The sequence below is a fragment of the Ornithodoros turicata genome, chromosome 3 (assembly GCF_037126465.1).
Source record: "Ornithodoros turicata isolate Travis chromosome 3, ASM3712646v1, whole genome shotgun sequence".
Taxonomy (NCBI): Eukaryota; Metazoa; Arthropoda; class Arachnida; order Ixodida; family Argasidae; genus Ornithodoros; species Ornithodoros turicata.
Window position 1 is genome coordinate 52,197,390 of NC_088203.1, and position 18,730 is coordinate 52,216,119.

An 18,730-nucleotide genomic window follows, 5' to 3' on the forward strand; every position below is an offset into this window, starting at 1 on the left:
TATGTTACTATTCGAATTCAAACATAACATAAGGGAGGTGATTTAAATCTTGATTAATATTCATGACTTAAATCGCGATTAAAATCGGTGATTTAAATCAATCAACCCTGCACATGGTAGCATGAAAAACATTGGTCACATTTGAGGTACCAACGGCTGTGCAACCGGACGGCATCTGGGGACATTTCGTCCGGGGACCATTTCGTCCGGGGACGTTTTGTCCGGATCCCGAGACTCGTAAACATCAAGCATAGACATGAAAGAACTAAGATGTGGGTTCGAGTCCTACAGCTGGCTAACCTTTTCAGTGACTTTCTCCTTTCATCGTTAATCAAGCATAGGTTCGCTTGCGTGTGTGTTTTGCAGATTGGAGAAATTCTATATGGTAATGTAATCAATCAATCAATCAATGCACCACATTTTTTTTCTGTGAATACACAGCACTTGGCTTTACGAAAGCCTAGCTTCTATCTGCGAAATGTTTTGCAACTCCCAGCCAAAGAAACATCAGCAGGTCAATATAATTTTAAAGAAATAAGCGCGGCGAACGAAACGTAACACTTCGACTTTGCGTGCTGGTGTCGAAGAACTCAGACATGGAAAGCTTAGGAAAGCTAAGATAACATCAACCCCAGAAGTCAGGAGTTGCTGTCCACAAAGAGACAATGAAGAAGAATTCGCCTTGGTCGGACCTGTCTTTTTTCCTTTAGCTCAGTTGACCTTGGCAACCCACACAAGACGGGAGATCCCTGCACCTCAATAGTCAAGGAGGTCACACGTGTTTATGGAACTACACAATCCCGCGGAGGAGAAACTCGTAACAGGGGTATTCATTAGAGCTTTCACCTTGATGAGACCCGGATGTTTCTGTGGCGCCATCTACATGCGACAAAGTCGTGAATCGGAGATGGCTCCTCGGTGATATCCCCTCTTAAACTCTCGCGATATGAATTGCGGACTGCGGCCGGTTCCTATCTCCACTGGGTAACCTTCCCTGGCGGAGACAGTTCGTAGGAACTGTATCATGACTGCCGTGGTAGTAGCTTGCATAAATGCTATCTCGGGCCAACGGCTGTAATAGTCGATAAGTAATAGTCGATAAATGTCACCACGAAACGACATGATGACGGCCCGTTTTCAAAGGGTCCCACGATGTGCAAACATAGCTTCTTCAATGGCCCCTTTGGCAGAGGCACGGGTGTGAGCGGCGTTGCGAAGGATCTAGCAGACTTGTCCGCAGTCTAGCAGATTTCACATTTGTGCACCACCTGCTGAACTTGAGAGTCAATCTTTGGACACCAATACAATAGCCGAAGTCTTCGCTTCGTCTTGATAATTCCAAGATGGGTCTCATGTGCTAGGTCTATGATCTTCTCTGTAAGAACAGACGGAACAACAATCCGGGAACCTCGTAGCAAAAGTCCATGCACTTTCGAAATTTCATCACGTAGCCTTGAGAAAGGAAGAATGTCAGCAGATATCCCTTGTTGAGACGGCCAACCCTCTTTCAGATAGCGCATTACATTTTGCAGTATTTCATCCGAGTCTGTTGTATCCTTGAACTCTTTTTCGGTAACACAGTCTGTTATCAAACATATGACCTCCTCGTTTGGCTCATGGGTCTCCACTGCTGGCGCAGGCAATCGCGACAGCGCGTACGCGATCACATTATCTTCTCCTCGTTTGTATTGCACAGTGCAGGTATAGTTCACCAAATGAGTGCACCAACGAGAGGTGCGGAGTGGGCGATGTCGTGACCCCCGAGACGTCAACAGTGTAACCAGAGCTAGATGGTCGGTCTGTAGCACAAATCGGCGACCCCGCAGGTAGGTATGCCATTTCTCGACAGCGAAGACACATGCAAGCGCTTCACGCTCTGAAGCTGAGTATGTCCTTTCCTGCGCAGAAAGTGTCCGAGATGCGAATGCAACTGTTCTGAGGTCTTTCCCATGAAACTGATGCAGGACTGCTCCTAGCCCATACCCGGAAGCATCCGTAGTAACTACAGTTGGCAAACTGCTATCGAACATGGCAAACGCTGGGCAATCCGCAATAGGTGCTTGATATGCTCGAAACATTTTTGACCCAGAGATGTCCATTCAAACAGCTTCTCCCCTCGCAGCAGCTCTCTTAGAGGTTCTACTTCAGTGGCAAAATTGGGTATAAATTTTGCGTAGAACCCAATCATCCCAAAGAAGGAACGTAAGGTGCGACGGTCAGTGGGGGCTGGCGCTTGCAGTAGCGCAGACACGTTCGACTGAAGATGGTGGAGTCCCTCTGCCGTTATTTGGTATCCCAAGTCCACCTCGTTAGCACGGAATGTGCACTTCTCATTCAGTTTCAAACCACTTGTGGATATCTGACGGAGCACTTGATGCAAGTTGTGGTCACGCTCCTTCATGTTTCTGCCAAAGACCACGACGTCGTCGAGGTAGCAAACTACCCCTTTGCAGTCCTTTAGAACTGTAGACATTAACTTTTGGAATGCTGAAGGAGCTGATGCCAGTCCAAACGGGATACGTTTATAGCGAAACACTCCTCGCTGTGTGATAAACCCTGTCATGTTATTGCTGTCTTCATGAAGCATCACCTGGTGGTATGCGGATCTCAAATCGAGTTTGGAGAAGTAAACTGCACCGGCCATTGCGTCCACTAAGTTTGCCGTGTTTGGTAAGGGAAAACAGTCCGCGGCAATTGCAGCACTTGCATGGCGCAAGTCAACACACAGTCGGATTGAACCGCTTCTTTTCCGCGCTGCAACAACATTAGATACGCATTCGGGAGCATCAACGGGTTCAATGACATCCATGTCAAGCAGGCGTTGTACCTCAGCATCAATTTCACTCTCGACTACTTCTGGCATTGGTCTGTACTTTGCTCTGACAGGGGTTGCATCCTCACGAACTGATACTATGCACAAATTCCTTAGTCAGACCCAGCCCAGGAGAGAAAACTTCTGGGAAATCCTTCTGTATGTCCTCACAGCTTGTAGTGGTCTCTTGGGTCTGAAAACACTGTAAAGTGGATCCCTCGATGGTCAGGTGTAAAGCCATAAGAACATCTAAGCCCCAAAGTGACGTTCCTTTTGCAACAACGTAGAAAACGATTGGGGCTTCTTTACCGTTGTAATGCACATTTTTCACCGTGCAGCCCAAAAGTTATATTTTGTTTCGTGAGTAGTCAAGCAAATTGACGTATGCTGATCTCAAGGATGTTGTATGCTCACTCATCGGAAGAAAGTCCTCAAGCTTAAGAATAGAAACTGATGACCCTGTGTCGATCAAAAAGTTTAGTTTGCTGCCTTCGACATCAACATCTACTTTGATTGTAGTCTTTCGTGGGGTGTCCACTTCCAGTACACACACAGTTTCGTCCTTTGTTGCCTGTGATTCCACCACTTCTCTGGTTTGAACGGATACAGCCTGGCTGCGACACATGGCAGCAAAATGGCCCAATAAAAAGTGTGAATGTGTGAGACACCCCTTTTTACACCTTCTTTACACTGTTCAGGTGCATATAAGAGTGTTGAAAAACGTGTTGCCAAAATGTTTATTTTCAAATATATGAACATGGAACAATCATTGTTTGCAAACTGTGTGAATGATGCTGGATATATGCGTAAAACTTGGCTGGCTTGAATAAGTGCTATAGTGCAAGATAATGCAGCAGACAATGCAAAATATCTATATATGGTCCCAAAGCTGTAACGGGAGTCTGGGAATTCTTACCACAAAGAATATTTTCAGGATGAGCAATTCGGGAATGAATGATCATGAAAAGCCACATGATAGATGCATTTCAAGGCACGGGAAGTGTTCCTTAAAGGGGCACTAAAATGCAAAAGAACTTGCTCTCAAATGAAAGTCGGTGTTTCAATCAGCATAATCCAAGTAAAATTAGTTTGCACAGCTCTACTGTTTAGAAGAAACAGAGCAGTATTTGGCGGCAACGAATGGGATCCCCAGGAAGCTAAGGTTGGCGGCATCCAATGAGACAGCAGGACAAGGGCGCGCTAACCTATCGTGGCCGTGTAAATTTGGAATGGGTCTGATCGTAGTGTTCCATATATGCGCAGCATGATGCCCACTGCTTCATTTTGTCAATACAGACTCACTGAATTGTAGCCTACAACAGTTCTCGCAAATGTTCCACTGACTGCATTTATTTTCACATCTTCTGGACAGCGACGCCGGTTGGCTTCACAGCGTGCACTATGTTTTTCACCGGGACTGCTGCATGGTGTGGCATGTGAGTGCACACGCAGCATGGACTAGAAACACTGATGCAAGAGCTGAAACGATGTTCACTGCTTAGTGCTAAAGCAAGAAAGAGCCCGTATATTTTTTATTGTAGCCTCGTAATGGAATCAAAGTTCTGAATTATGATAACAGGTACGAAGTTAACATAGCGTGGAACATGATTTGAAGTCAGCTTGTTTTTGCACGTTAGTGCCCCTTTAAGTAAATTTCCATATCAGCCCTTTGCAGTAAACGAAGAGCCGTAAAAAGAACAAAGAAAAGAAAAAGTATTTTCAAACTACTGCACATTAGTCTGCTACACCAAGGCCCGACGAGGATTAATTATGCACTTGTCACCCTTTCGTGTGGGAAAGAGAGGCTCTGTTGAGAGTGTCCAAATGTTCTTCAGTACAAAGGTTCTGTCACCACGTGTAATGACATAAAAATAGTAGTGCTCGTCGAATTCAACGGTCATCAGCTCACGCATTTGAAAAACTATCTGCTTATCGATAGAAAAGATGGCACATATCTCGTTGAACTTTGGCAAGTCAATATCACTGACTTCATGCAATAGGAACATCCCTGGTCCATACTCAATACTGTCAATCCGGACAGATTTCAACACTAAAACAGCTGGTGATACTATGTTTTTTTCCTGTGATGTAGCCCTTCACCACATCAGGCACATGTTCAAAGAGCACAGGCTGACTACCCATCACAGAAACAAGACTGTCGTTCAAAGTCTGTGACAGGAAATACGCTTGAAGGTATTGATGCCTGACAGATAACATTTGTGTGACATTCTTAAAGTTCCGTAACTTCCTGACCATGTCTTTAAAGTACTGATGTTTACTTTCAAAACGCATGGCCCAGATATTTACCAGTGGTCCATATTTATATACGAAGGAGGGATAGTGTGCCAAATAATGCATTTTACATGGCACAGCTGCTTCAGGAAAGAGGGCCCGAAAGTCAAGGCAGAAAAAGTTAATGATCCTGTGGAGGTATGGCACGTAAGACGTCGGGAGTTTTCGACACATCGCAATGTTAACGATTTCTCTTAGTTGAAGATACAGCTCCCAGGCACTGTGACCACATGGGACGCAGTCACCAACATACACAGCAAAGTGCCTGAAAAAACACCATATCTGCGATGCAGTGCCTTTCAAAGCTGCTTTGCCTTGCAGGAAATCGCGCGACAGTTTCCCTGGTTTATTTCTCAGGCCACATTGTTCATACTTGTAGCTTTGGATCTGCTGGTACAGTTGATCGAGGGAGAAAAATCCGCTGGATATTAACTGTCTGATTATGTGCTTCATAGCAAATGGCACCACCCCTTCCAGGAGATCATGCATCACGTCCGGTGGAAAATTATTAGTCGCATCAAAGCCACTGAAGTTTAACACACATGGCTCCCGGACACCATAAAGGGACACAGTAGAAATACCTTTCTTCAGCATGCTGAGATGGTGATTATGGCCTTGTGGCGTTCACATCACAAGGTCTGCTTCCTGCACAGTAAATCGGTTTACACCCTTAATCGCTCAAAATAAGTGTTTTTTGACAGAAACACCACTTTTTATACTACAGGGTGTAGTAAATGGTGTCAGAACAGTGTTAATAAAGGTGTAATGGCAAAATACACCACACGCTGTGCGACGTCGACATTTAATGGTGTAAATTTGCATGTCAAAAAGGGTGTTCACGTATTATACACCTGTTTTACACCATATTCTATCTCATTACATGGTGTTAAAAATGGTATGTCACTTGAACATACTTCTATCTATAATTGAGGTTATAAACATATAAAGGTATGAGCTAGAATAGGCTTGAATGATAATACACGCTGTAATGCAACTCTGAGAGAATTTTTTAATTAATGAATGGAATAATGTTTATTTAAAGCATTCAATAACAAAATAAATAATGTGTGACTGCACACTGTTCTGAGCCAAATCAATGTGGATTACCTATTATACTATAGTTAAAATTGAGGCGTGATCAGCTTCAAGGGACACTAGAAAATGTGTGTGCAGACCGCACAAAACCTTCAACAAGGAAGCTTGCAACAAAGTGCTTAAACCTGAATTGAGATGTAAACTTTTATATATCAGTAATGTTTTGTAATTATGTGGTACTGATACTATCATGCATTGTTCATAATGTAATGAATGCAAAAAAATCACGAAGGACCGATTAATGGGTAGAGTTCTTGCGTTAAAACCATGCAACTTTTCAATGGTCTCCCCAAGTGTGGTGTCATTGCAGACCAACTTCTTCATGGCTCACTGGAACTAACTGTAGGAAATAATAAGCAAACTAAAATGTGCGACAAACAATAGAGGATGGAAACACCACTCCGTTGTGGCGGCACATAGGCCAATGTGCCCAAGACGAAAGCTGGCGTTGCCCTAAAACTTTGGGAGATGGCTCGTATTTCTACATTGCAGTTGCAAATATTGACGATCCATTCATCATTGGGTCACTCATCATTTCCATGACCCGCTGAAATCAGAATGGCGTGTATTTGTACCAAATTGCTTAAAGTGAATTAGTACGACGTGGTAGTGATGCTGACATGTGGAGTTATTACAGCTCAAAAACGATTGTTATTGATTTACATTTTAATACAGGATCATGAAAGAGACAATGCAAGCATTACAAATACTTTTCGTATAGAACCTGTAATTACTTGAGTGAAAAGTGCTGAAGTAAAAACGAAACTGAGGCTGAGATAAAACATTCAGGTTCAGAGGAATGCTTAAGAGAAAAAGGGTGATAATGCACGTGGTTAAAACTTCTATGTATAACAAGCCACAGCGCATGGTTAGTAGTCTAATACGTATTCTGGAACATTACGTATTTCTCATGCTCAAGAATTTACAACAAAGAGCCACACTCTGGATAAAGGATGAAATGTGTATGACGTTGAAAAATCTACTATCTACAGTAATGCATAGTGGGCATTGATTACGTACTGATCTCCCCTTCTTGTTAGAAACATTGGTTCTTCTTGATTTGTTGCAACGTTACTTACAATGAAACAGTTATCACTGCGTGCAATACCGTAAACGTGGTAGTGCTTGTTGAATTCCAGTGTTTCAAGCTCACGCACTTCAAAAATAATTTCCTTGTTAACTGAAAAAATGTTGCAGATTTCAATGAATGTGGGACTGCCGTCACTGATATTATGCAACAAACACATCCCTGATACATAACGCACACTCTCAATCTGTACTGAGTTCAAAATGAATATGCTGGGTGCCTCTATGTTCTTCGCTACCACGTAGGAGTTCATAGCATTTGGCAGGTGTTCAAGTAAAATAGGTCGACTTCCTGTCACATGGATTGATGCTTCGTTCACGGCTCCGGACAGGATCCATGCTTGAAGAAACTGGTGTCTCAAAGCCAATGTACCGGTTATATTCTTAAAGTTGTGCAATTTACGTGCCATATCGTTGAAGTATTGATGCTTTGATTCAAATCGCATGGCCCAAATATTCACCAGGGGACCATACTTATAAATAAAAGACGGATAATGGACCAAGTAGTGCATTTTAGGTGGGACAGACGCCCGCGGAAACAAGGCTTGAAAGTCAAGGCAGAAAAAGTGCACAAGTCGATGTAGGTAGGGCACGTACTGGAGTGGTAGCTTTCGGCTCATTAGCAGGTCAACAATTTCACGCAGAAGAAGATACAGTCCCCATGTGTTGTTTTCTGAGGGTACACAGTCACCAATGTAGAGCGAAAAGTGCCTGAAGAAGCAAAGTATCTGCGATGCGATGCCCTTCATGCTGCTTTTGCCTTGAATAAATTCCCGGGCTATTTTCTCTGGCTTGTTTTTGGTGTCGCACTGTTCATACTGGTGGGCTGTGATTCGTTCATTCAGCTGGTCGATTGAAAAAAAAGCTGAGGAAATCAAGTTCTGTATTATATGCTTCATCGAAAATGGGATTACGCCTTCCAGAATATCGTGCATCAAGTCCGGTGGAAAATGCTCAGTAGGTTGGAAACCACTAAAGTTCAAAGCACATGGCTCCCGAACACCATACAATGGAACAGTGGCGATGCCACTTTGTGACATGTTGAGATGGTGCGCGTGTCCATCAGGTGTACGAAGGATGAAGTCACTCTCAAGGTGCTTGTATCCTATTTCGTGACGCAGCGCCATACAAAATCGACATATCCTGCCACTGCTAAAGCTACACTTAAATCCGGCAATTCTGTGGCTTGATAAATTGTCCCCTGTCATTATGAAGACAGTCCCCTTGATGTTTGTCCCGTTGATTGAGAGGCCGACTTCCTCCAGACGAGCGATGTCCCTCAGAAGTGGAGCAAAAACGTTTTTCAGGCCATAACCTGTGGCGTGCTTGTCATTCACTAGGAGCACCAGATGCATATGTGATAGGCTAGATCGTAGCCTTGATGGTAGATTCAAGATTGAAAAGTAAACGCCCAACAATTTATGCTTCCCTCTTTTACTTCCAAGAGGATCACACACTTCGAACTCATCTGCATAGAGTTGGATGCAGATCCTTGCGTTGTCACCTTTGAAATATGAGTGTGCTTGAAAGGCTGTGCCATCAAACACTGTGGAAGGGTATCCTTCTTCTTTCTGTGGGTGACATAGGTTACTGTACAGACTAGGTACCTCTAGCATGTTCTTCAAAACATCACATATGGGAATGTAGTGAAATTTATTGCAGTTTCCACGTTCATCATTTCCGAGGACAACCGTAACAGGTTCCACAAATGGCAAGTATGACTTCCAGTACTGAGTTCGACCTTTGTTTGTTGTGAGGCTCTCCAGTTGCTCACTTACTAATGACAGGAGTCCTGCATGCTCTTGTACTGGGGCTCTTTTCCAGTCATCCACCAGGCCCTGGATGTAGCATATGACATCATTCGCTATTTCGTTAAGGGTAGACTCAGGCAACCGTTTCCTTTCTTTCCACTTTAGTAGTAGCATTGCAAGTTGTCTCACGTGATCAGTCTCATTGGCAGGTGAACAAGGAGTAGGTGAGTCATCATCTTCTGAACTGTCTTGCGGATTATCGGTACCTGCAGCGTCTATGCGAGATGTAGACGGCATGTTTACTTCTGCATCCTCTGGGTCCTGAGTAGTCGCACTGTCGGCGGGTAAATTGCCAGATTCTTCCTCGAGTAGCTCCTGATGTTTGCGAGAAACGTGCTTCCGGTACGAAGGATAGTTAGTGAAAGAGCGCATACACCCACTCAAGCCGCATAGCCAGTTCCTCTCATGGCCGTGGGTCCTATGCAGATGTCGAAACAAACGCCTCAAAGAGAAGGCCCTCCAAGTGCATCTGGGGCAGCAGAAGTACCGCACCCCTGGCATCTGTGAAAAAAAAGTGCAGTGTTCAACACAGCTGTCTGCCATGTAAACGTCTGTAACACATCTTATAAGAAATATAGACAACAAGGGGGCGAGTGCACAGCTGAGCTGGTATATGTTGAGTGCAGGGGTAAATCGAGGCAAGGGCCAGGAGGGAGAATGTGTCCTGTCCTGCCCATCGTTCCTTCCCTCGGGTTACCTCTGCACTCAACGAATGTGCAGGCTTACATAGTGCCCCATAGCAGTAGCATGCCAATAGCCTGATTGGTGAGGATGGTTTGCTGCGATGCCGATCATTCTTTAACGAGTTTACTATGTGGAGTCACAAATTTTGTACGTCACCTGATTCCGTTCATTCCATCCTATTTATTTCTTGCCCCACAAAATACAAGGCAATTCCGTAACACATGCAAGTGCTTTGTGTTTATGTAGAACATTTTCGAAGTGCTCACCTTTCGCGGGATGCTGTACGTTGTCTGTTACGAGCAAGCACCGTCTGTTGCAGGTCCCGCGTTCCTTTCGCGGGTAGCCCTTCAGTAGCTGCAGTGCAAGAAATGACATGAATACCATGATGGTAGCACGAACGCAATTCTGCAAGTAACCATGAAAAGCTACTCACCATAAAAGCCCATCCATCTATGCGCATGGCAAGTGTGCACAAGTCGTATTCGGGGGTACTACGTCGAGAGAATCATTATCTCCACCAGAAGACTTGCCAGCGCACAGTGAAACTACGGATCAAATGTACGTGGAATGCCGTACCTCAAAAACTGTTCTATGCTGTATAGTCGCTGTTCTCACGCACTTAGTTCGTGGTTTTCATACCGCGAAACGAAAGCATGCCTCTCTGTACTTCGGTACCACACACTCATTCCCGAGGCTATTGTTTGCTGAAGGTATACGCCGGATGAAATTGTAGAATTATACAGTCGCGCAAAAGCTTCCGTCATGCGGGATAGTAGAAACTGAGTAAATGTGTAATCAAAATATTTACACTCGCCGCTGGGGCGCCGTGAGCTGTGTTCGCCGAGGCCAAGCCGAGTGGCCGGCCGAGACCAGCCAAGACAATCAAGGCGTAATTTTTTACACCTTTCTAAAATGGTGTAATCGATACAAAACACCATTTCAAAAGGTGTAACGTGCACAAAACACCCTTTCCATAAGGTGTAAGCTGCCAAAAACACCGATTGAAAGGGGTGTTTTACAGAAGAAACACCCTTACAATGTGTTTCGGATGCAGTATTCCACGTACCTCCGCTGTTGAGCTGGTTGTTGCATAGCTTATATAAGCTGCAAATGCTGGTTACGGAAATCTTGCGAGGCCTCGGCTTGTCATCTTGTATAATCTGAGATTTTTGGCGCACCAGACGAGCAATAGAAAGCCATTACGGCAGGTCACTGGAGGACTGGTTTTCCGCAGATTGGAAAAGAAGGATAGCCCGACCAGCTCAACAGCGTGCCTGAATGTGAAGAATATACCTGGAACAATGTATGAAGGCAAAGTTATGTTTATTGGCGAAGTACAAGTGCAAGTACACATGTGAAACTAAATTCCTTACAACGTTGCCCAGAGTGGAACAATATTTACAGTATGTGGAAGGAAGGCAAAGGAGAACTCAGTCCTTGATGACATAACCAGTTGAAACAGCAGCCATGAGACAAAAATAAGATGAAAATGCATAGTAAATGTTTAAATCCACATAAGGCACCACTGCAGATCCAGTACACCAAATAAGAAGCTAGTGCAAATATAGGACGTTAACACGAAACGGTAATGAAAACAGCCAGCAAACAGCTTTTACAAAAGAAAACAGCTTTTGTGGCAAGCAAAAAAGAAAAAAGAAAACTGATAGAAGATTATCTCTTAACAAGAGCACATACTGAAGTCTAGAAATGGAGGCACAGAATACCCAAAATAATTTCCCTGACAGAGCAAATATTTATTTTCAACCTCACGTTATATCCCCAATGACAAGTTTGGTTAAGAATAAATCGTGGCTCTATCGGGGAACTTGGCTTTTGCATCCTGTATATTCCACTATTCTTGCTCTGAAGCAGACGTACATCACAGAAGAAAAGTAAATTAAATGGGACATGCTTCTGTAGAATATTGAGGTGAACATGTTCAAATGTAAATTAAAAGCAACGTAATGCGCTGTGCCAGGTATGTTGACGAATGGACGGCTACATTGCCAGAAGAATGGTAATCCCCCACTCTAATGAGAGTTCAGTGTCAAAGAACAAGAAAGAACACACCCGAGCTTCAGAAGAATTTTCAATGTCTTGACGAAATGGCTGCCTGTTTGGGTAGGGGGGGGGGGGCATGCAGAGCTCACTACAAGTCAGTTAAAGTAGCAAATGTTTTAAGTGTTCGAGGCATTAGCAAGCTCTTTTTCGTAATTGTTGAAAAACTTGATCCACAGGGTTCTTGCACGACAGCCACTCACCTTCAGGCACCGCACTTCCAGGCTTCGAAATGTACGGTACGGCTTTGAACTGTAGACAATATGAAATAACCAATAGGATGCAATAATGGTAGCCAAGCCCTCTTCAGGGTCGATGGTTCTGAGGAGGCGCTGCTTGTCGGCATAGAGGTCCATATGCTCCGCTTCTTCAATCCTGCTCCCAGTGAACATGATGCACGGTGTCACCGGGATAGGTGTATCCTACGAAAGGGGAAACAGGTTTTGGAATGTGTATGGTGTGAATAGTGTGGGCCTTGAACATTGGGTAGAATTGTAGTACAAAAATATATGACCCCGTCTTTCTTTCACTGCTCAGTGAATTTGCATTCCAATTTGAGAACTGTTATCATCTAGGACAAATGTTGTCTGAGATGTTCATACAGGTCCCATTTGCAAACGGACTGCACCTTCCAAATGGAAACACTGCCTCAACTGCATACTTGTACGACTGTTGTGTAGTTACTACAGGTTTTCCCGCTCATTTTAATCTACTGGTCACTCACTTTCATCCAGGCGCTACCCAAATTAATCCACTGGACAACCGAAATAATCCAAACACCATCCAATTTAATGTAAGCGCTACGTAATCTAATCCGAGCAACATTTGTAAAGGTATTCCGTATTATTCCATCATGGTAATTGTAATGACCGAGACTTTCATGGCTACGCCAATGTATCACACGTTTATGAATACTGATCCAACAACCCCTTGTTTTTGCATGATCATGCGGTGTTTACGACTGCATGCTTTTTGTCATTATGACTATTTTCATGATATGGTGCCATGAATTGCTTTTATGGGACTACCGCTGCTTCAAACAGTGTCATACAGTGTTTTGTGACTAACAACGGTCATTATGATATTCCATGACTATTTCACGATACGTCCCAGGCAGCACAGCGCGACGACCCAACGTCGGTGCGCCGGCGGCGACCGACCCGATCGGGTCGGCTCCCGACCATGGTCCGGCATACGGTTTGCAACACGGGGATGTTAATGGTCCGTTATCGGCAGCCTGTATCGTACCCCAACGATTTCCCGAGGTGCAGCCAATGCGCACTTGCGGGTACCTCCTACCCCCCAAACAAGAGTTAATTTGCGCGATTTTTAAAAACAAAATCAATATGTCATTGTAGAAAACTCTTTATTGCATCATAGTCACAAAATACATGGGTTCTTTAATGCATCACTTCACCAGCAATGAAAGAAAGAGAGTTACATTGAAAGTATATAACCACCAGTCCCGCATATGTACTATTTACTTCACAGATATTCACTTAACACAGGTTATATGGAACAGAGATAGAAGTTGGAACTCGTTACCAGTTAAGTTCTAACTGTTGAAAGATGGAAGCCACTGGAAAGGTTAGCCAGAACATAATTGTAGGCCGGTTCCACGTTAGCTCAGACAGGGAGGTCCCATGGACCTTCTGAATTTTCATGAGTTTTCATATATATTTAGACGCTCATCGCAGATGATGATCAACGTTGGTAGAATTAGTCATTCGAATACTTTCCGTGCAAAAAATCGAGAAATCCAGCCCTGAATTCGATTGTTGCAATTTTGCCGTGTTTGCACGTGTATACATCCTGAGTCCTACAAGATATCGTAGTGCATTTTTTTTTTGTGCTTTAGTATACCTACCTGCCAGCACTCCGAGCGCAAATTTAGGCGCACAGGTGGAGCACAGTATCGTATAAAAAGCGGCGAACATGCTCTGTCGCGCACTTTTGTTCAAACTTCGACGCTTCTTGCTCTGGCTGTCGATATCTCCGACACGTTCGTACGCAGTGGGGCCGCGTTTTAACGCGCTAATCAGTAGTATACGCCTTTGGAGAAGAAGTTTTTGCGTTAGGTGAAAGGCCTAACATCGGGCCATATCCTGGGAAAATATATACGAAATTAAGTGGGACCTTTTTCAGAAATCCACGCGCAAAATCCACGTTTATTTCGAAATATGCCTAAGCATCTGCCTATTTAAGCACATGCCGCTAGGAAGTATATGCAGGATAGATATATCAGATGAAAGAGCATTAAAAGATGAGTGAGCTGATACCAAGTATTGCGATCAGGGACATCTATAGCCAGCGATATCAGGCGTTGAAATCAGGACAAAAGTGCGCGAGAGGGCATGTTCGCCATTTTTTATAGCACACAGCGTTGCACCTGCGCGCTAAAATTTGCTCTCTGACAGCTGGCCTGTAGGCATATAAAACAGCATAAAAAATTTCACAACAGTATCTCTTAACACTCGGGAGGTATACGCGTGCAAACACGGCAAAACTGAAACATCAGAATTCAGGGCCGGATTTCCTCAATTTTTTTGCACGTAAGCTATTCGGCAAAAATGTTGATCATAATATACGATAAGCTTATAAATATCAAAAATACTGAAGACCCAGGAGGTCGATGGGACCTCCCTGCCTGAACTGACGTGAAACCGTCCGGTAACTAAATTTTAAACGCAGTTACACGTAATAAAACGTAATGCGAATTGACGTGAAGTTAAGCTACTTTAGAAATGTAACAGGTTACGTTCAAGTTATTTGCTACTCAATATATATACTTTTCAGCTCTTGACCTGTCTATATCGTTAATTCAGACCTTGCTGTCACAATGGGCGATTCAAGACGTTTCAAAATAGTCTTGATATACAAAAATGATATCAATATCTGCTACGACGAAAGAAGCCTACATTTACGGGCCTCTTTAGGAAGGGATTTGATGATTTTAATCTCGTAATAAGGCACATGAAAAAGGAGCACAAAGCAAGTTGATGCTCTACGAGTTGTCCCCAACATACATATCGTAGAACTGTGCAAAGTTTTAATCCTGCTACTCAATGCCCTCTATCATTATCAATACACTTCTAATCGTTAAGATGCGCGATACCTGAGCTTCCTAATGCTCTGCTAAAACATAATTTGTAACGTTCACCGTGTAACCGGAGTTAGTCGCGCCATGCACGTGCCATCTTTCATCTCAAGTCATGGGGGGAGGACTGAGCCTGCGATGTTTGTAGACCAGGATTGAACAAAAGGAACTTTGAACATTCTTCAAGTTACTTTGACGAACTTAACCCCCCCACCCCCCGAAACAAAAGAAAAAGGGAAAGGAACGAGCTCTTCAAGAAGTTACTGGAGCCCAAAAGCAAAGAGCTATGCAAAAAGTTACTGAAAATAGCTAAGCAGAGTAGCCTAGTTACGGTATCGAGTTACTGGTAACGAGTTACGCCCAACAACATGGAACACATGAACAACTTGAGAATCCGTACTACATGTGGCATGATCGTTCTATACCTTCTTTTAAGAAAATAGAAGAAATATTCGCGCACCTTTGCTAATACGAGGACAACATACAGACAATTTGGGAACCACAATCTAAGGAAAAAGGCGTGAGAAGGTGGTAACCTCCTTAGTTACCTCCTAAGCCAACATAGCGTCTGATAAGGGGTGTGAAAGAAATTATCATCCATCGAAATTACAACAAAAAGGTGTACGCCCCCCTCGCTCACCGAATCAGAAGCGGTAACCCTATTATTCGTGGCAGAAAGTGAGGTAGCAGGTAGAACTTTGCAACCTTTTAGGCACAACATATGCGACAGCTATTACCTCCTAAAAGGTCCACCCTTTTTTCTGAGAGTGCAGTATGGCACATGTAGTGTGACTCGTACCCTTGTCTTTAGGAGAAATATTAATGTATCAAGAAGATGCCTTTTCTTATGACTTTCTTGCTAGGAGGGCCTCTTATTATGGATACCTGAAGTTCTTTTAAAAGAAAAACAACACAGCATACCAGACTGTATTCCTTTCAAGCGATCATCACCAGCGATAGGTCATAGTGTGGGGTGGATTCTGAAAGTGGAAGATAGCTCGAGGTCAGGGTTACACTGAGAAAAGTACACCACACCACATGATGCACACGTCATTGAATACAGACCAAATAGCCAAACTTACAGTTTTCAGCATGACATGACAAGATCCGCTAGAAAAATCTTGACCATCATCACTGGCTCTGAGGCAGAGAGCTGGTGGTGGGCACTTCGGTGATACCTTCATCAAGGCATTGATTCCTTTAAGCACGCTCTGGTAGTGGTCCAGCATGACATTCTGAATGAAAGATCAGGATAGCTTTCATCCACTCACAGTTTCAAAGAAATTGACATATCATGCGTCTATCACATTGCGCAAACTGATTAAAGCGGAATAATTTATTCGCTTCGGAGGTTCCATTTTCTTTTCTTTTTATTTAGACTGACTCCAAAAACCAACCTTGAGCTGAAGTCCTCCAGCATTCCAGTGTTGTACGCACGCAGGAGATGAAAAGCACAGCTGCAGCACGCGCAGTCATCCTGAGAAATGGGTACATTTCGTTTGATGTCAAATACACAATACATACGATTCCACACTTTACTGAACCATATTTTCACCAAAACGGAGTCCATTATCCTAAAAGCAACGCATAAACCACAATGGATCACTGAAATCGAAACTATGCGATGCTAAGTTTCGAGAGAAGCCTTCTAGAACGGTGTCACTCATGTTGAAAAGCATCCATGAGTAACATTTATCAATGCGAGGAATACCACAAAAAGATATAGCACTTACCACTCAATGAATCGCTTAAAAATGTTGGAATTCCTCAAAAGTTTCGGGAGCACGGCCGGATACATTCGTTTCTCGCAGCGAGAGCGACGGGGACTCCGACAGTGCAAACACGGCTGGATGATCGAGGAACATCATTGGCCAGATTCGAAACTGTCGGTTACGTGATTGCATCACTCGGCGCCTGACTGTCTGGGAAGAGAAATCCGTTGCTGCACCCCGGTCATGTGACTGATTATCGTGAAGTGATCAGATCAGCATCGGGGAGCGATCCTATATTTTGGTCACATGACCAAGGTCAATGTAGACCGGGAAATGATCAGAGCAGCATCGGGGAGCGATCCTATATTACTGTTTACATGACCAAAAGGAGACCAGAGCGGGAAATGATCAGGGCACGGTCGGGGGACTACCTTATCTTCTCTTATGTTCTACCTCCTCAGTTCCCACACCGCTGGGAACCAGTCGGGCACTATCGCCCGTTCAGGAGCCGGAGCTCCCATTGCGTTCCCATTCTTTTCCCGAGGGTTTGTGCTGCCTGGGGTGCCATGAATCAATTTTAGGGACTACTGCAGGTTCAAACAATGCCATGCAGTGTTTTGTGACCACAGACGGTCATTATAACATTCCATGGGTACTTTCGCGATATGTACCATGAATCAATGTTATGGGACTACCACGGCTTCAAACGCTGCCATATAGTGTTTTACGATTACGGATGTCCATTATGACATTCTATGACTATTTTCATAATACGGGTCATGACTTTATGCAGCTACCGCTCCTTCACACAGTGTCATGCACTGTTTTATGACTTCCGATGGTCACTCAGATGTTAGTAGATGGTCATAAAACACTGCATGACATGATCTGAAGAAGCTGAGTTGCGTTGAGTCAAGCCATAGTGATATTATGAAAATATCATGGAATGTCATAATTACTTTTGGTAGTCATAAAACGCTATATGACACTGTGTGAAGCAGCAATAGTCCCATAACGTCGGTTCATGACACAGAACCATGAAAATGGTCACTGAATATCGTAACAGCCATCTGATGTCATAAGACACTTACGGCATGAAAGACGGTGTTTGGACAAAGCCTAGTCATGACCCAAGTCATGAAAATAGTCATGGAGTGTCATAAAGACCATTGATAATCAGAAAATACCTATGACACTGAAGCAGCAGTAGTCCCATAAAATGGGTTAGTGACACATATGAAAATAGTCAGGAATGCCATAATGACCGTCAGTAGTCACAAAATACATATATGACACTGTTTGGTGCTGCGGTAGTCCCATAAAATTGATTTGAATATCGATTTATTATCGATATAAATATCGACAAAAATAGTGATAGATATCCCCTTACACATCCCAGTAATTCCATTACTACGAGATGGACTGGTACCACTGCGTACTCTCTGAATTGGCCAAATTGTGGGACTGTGATCATGATTATGAGTGGCATACTTCCATAATGCACAGACATGTCCTTTATTGCTTCGGAATCCCTCACACAAGAACCCAGTATTCGCAGGGTGTGGACGGCAAGGAGGTCTGGAAAAGCCCGAATAGGGAACACACACTTACTGTTTTTAGTCACTTTACTTGTAAATATACTCCCAATTTGAATTTTTACGGTTTTCAGTGAGAAAACACCAACTGCACACAGCAGAGCAGATATGTACCCAATGCACACTGATTTTCCAACGGAAAACAATAGCTTTTGCTTGATAGGCAACACTTCAGTGCTTGACGTCTTCCCCTTGAGTTCTACCGTTCACCATGAACTACCAGCATGAATTACCAGAAGAGAGCCTGACATTCCTTTTCTGCACAATGTCGAACAATGCCGTAGCGAGAGACAGGGAATATGACATAGGCGCCGACAACGAAGCGCAATTTTAAGTTTCCAAACAAGCTATTTCAACACATGGTAGCGGGCTGCGAGGGACGCAAGGGTTAGTGCAAAGAACTCAGCAACACTACTATTATATTATATGATCACAATATAGCTTAAATTGCACAGATAGGATAACAGTTGACTCATACGTACTGAATC